Source organism: Echinops telfairi, unplaced genomic scaffold, assembly GCF_000313985.2.
Source record: "Echinops telfairi isolate 266 unplaced genomic scaffold, ASM31398v2 ScPeMD7_5868;HRSCAF=6743_0, whole genome shotgun sequence".
NCBI lineage: Eukaryota > Metazoa > Chordata > Mammalia > Afrosoricida > Tenrecidae > Echinops > Echinops telfairi.
In genome coordinates, this window is record NW_022109767.1 from 6,758,604 (window position 1) to 6,761,714 (window position 3,111).

Consider the following 3,111-nt stretch of genomic DNA (forward strand, 5'->3'; position numbering starts at 1 on the left):
AGAACATCGATCTTTACTCTTGCCGGGGCTCTGAAAACGTCTCAGCTCACCAAGAAGCTAATGGGTTGCTCACGGACACCTCACCATCCTCAAGTTGATTTTGACTCACAGAGAGTCAAAACAGGGCAGGGTAGAGCCACCTCTGTGAATTTCTGAGACTATAACGCTATACAGGAGCAGAAAGCCTCATTTTTATCCCACAGGGCAGCTGGCGGGTTTAAGCCTTGTAGTTAGCAGCCCAACGTGTAACGACTACACCGCCGGGCTCCTTGAGTGGTTGCTAATTGTTGTATTTGTTAGTGGGCCAATAGATCTTCACTGTCCATACACGGGAAGAAGGATGATTACTCTGTAAAATCTAGGCTGCCCATTCTCTGGGATCCCAGTAGGAGATCTTGGGCAGAGTTGGAGAAAATATGGACTGGAACTCAAAATCATTGAAAAACAAACAAACAAACCAGATTTACTGGTCTGAATGAGACTGGTGGAACTCTTGAGATTATGGCCTTCTTATGTCTGAAACTGAACTCACTTCTGAGGCTCAACTTTCAGCCAAAGATAAAACAAACCAAACTCACTGGCATCCTGTCAATGCCGACCTGAGTTTCCAAGACTTTGTCATTCTTTACAGGAGTACAAAGCCCTGCCTTTCTTTCACTGAGTGGCTGGTAGTTTCGAACTGTGGACCTTGGAGATCATAGTTTAATGCATAACCACCACACCACTTAGATTCCAAAGGCAAATAGAGCTATACGTGAACAATAACACCAAGATGGTATGCACTCCTTAGAACGATCAACAATACAGGATCAGAAGAATAAAAGTGCCCAGTAATAAAAGTCAGACGGCAGGAAGGGTTAGGAAGGCAGGACAAATGGACCTGGTTAATCCAGGGAGGAAGTGGGAAGAGTGCCGTTCCATTGTGGGGACCACTATCCATGTCATGAATCACAAGGCGAATGAACTGTTGGATGGGAAACCAACTGGCTCAGTCCACATCCATCCAAAACACGATAAAAAGTATAAAAATAATAACATATCCAAATGAAAATAACAAAAGATGTCTTAAAATGAGGAGCCCTGGTGGTGGGATTGCTCATCGGGTTGTGGTCAGCAAGACCAGTAGTTCAAAACCACCAGTCACTCCTCAGAGAAAGATGGGACTTTCTACTCCCGTAGACCATTACTGTCTTGGAAACTCACAGGGGCAGTTTTGCCCTGTCCTGTAGGAGGGCTATGAGTTGTCATGACTTGATGGTTGTGAGTTGAGTTAGGAAAAAAATAAAATATAAAAGAATTTAAACTTAATTTGTCACCATGGTTTGGCCCGTGACTGAGCATTATTCTAGAAAAGTTATTCTGTTTCAGTTCTTTGTAGAGTGCTGAAAGTTTTAAATGGCATACTAACATAATGAATTTAGTTCGCTGAGTGGAATTCACTCCCCTAGACCATCTAGCTGCTCCCCAGTCAACTCAAGCTCATGGAAGCGCCATGTTGCTTAAAGTAGAACTAGGTGCCAGAGGTTTTTAATGCCTGGTGTGTTGGAATTAGGTCTCCAAGCCTTTCGTTTGAGCTGTCTCTGGGTGGACTCCAACCGCCAAACGTGTGATTAGCATACTGAGCGCATCAGCCATTTGGACACACACCAATGACTGCCTTTCTATATGATAATGCCATTACAGCCACCGCCATCACAGCAATAGAAGATGCCATTTTAATGCCACCCACTGACCCTCCATCAGCAGAATCACCCAGGAGATCCTAGCAGACAGCTGCTCTCTCTTCCAGAGCCCAGGTGTGCTTAGTCTGCTGGCCCTCCAATCTAAATCCCCTTTCCAAGGTCTAAAACTCCCCCCAGCTTGCAGCCCCCTGAGGAACTGAAACAAACACCGAATGATTAAGCTCCTCTTAAGTGAGGGCTCCATACTTTCCTCAGGTGGCCTCTAGCAGAGTGGTCTTTTGATCTTGAAAAATCCAATTACCGATAACACACAAGCAAAATGAAAATTCAATTTTAACAAAAGGGGAAGGTAGAGGGTCTTTCCCTACAGGAGGCTCAAAGAGTCGCATCAGGGAAAATGGATTTTCCACTAAACTTTTCCTCAACCCATGAGACATAACAGATCAGTGAGATTTAGTCACCAGAAGCAATTCCTCCCTTTGATACAGCAAGAGGGTGGCTGCCCTCGGTCTTGCCCTTGACACTCCTTAGAGCAGTGGTTCTCAACCTTCCTCATGCCACGACCCTTTAATACAGTTCCTCATGTTGTGGTGACCCACAACCATAAAATTATTTTCGTTACTACTTCACAACTGTCATTTTGCTGCTGTTATCAATCGGGCGACCCCTGTGAAAGGGCCGTTGGAGCCCCAAAGGGGTCGCGACCCACAGGTTGAGAACTGTTGCCTTAGCGAGTCCTGCTCAGCTGTCCACTTGCTCCGTCACAGGCCTCCTCTCAAGGTAAGGAGTCAGTGGGTCAGGGGTCATGTCTACCTAGAGCCTGTGATTCCCCTCTTTCCTGTAGCTTGCTCCAGGTATCCGCACCTAGTGTCCTGAGGTTCCTACACAAATAGCGCTGCACTGAGCTTCTTCTTGGGGCATCCTGTCTAGGATGAATTTGTTGCCCAGCTGTGGGGAAAGAGCTTCCAGTGCGCTGGAGTATCCACATGTGTGAGAGGACTTTCCTAATGCAAAAGAGAATCTAGCAAGCGGGCATTGGACGGGATCAGACCAGAGAACAGGGACTGCTCTTTGCCATGCTGCTGTCAGCTTCTCATGTGGCACCCCAGAGCTGGGGAGAATCCTAAACTCAATGTTGGTAGTGGACCACTCTAGTTGGTCGACTCATGGCAACCCCATGCACTGTAGCTATGTTCAGAGTCCATCGCAGCGTTGTGATCCATTGCGTCTTCATTGGATGATTTGGGGATATAGATCACCAAATCTTTCTTCCAAGTTCGTTTTAGTCTAGAAGCTCTACTGAAACCTGTTCAGCATCATAGCAACATACAAAATCTCCGGTGACAAACAGGTGATGGCACCTGGGGTACATTAGTTTGAAGATGAACTTGGGTCTCCTGAGAGGAAGGCAAGGATTGTGCCACGGAAC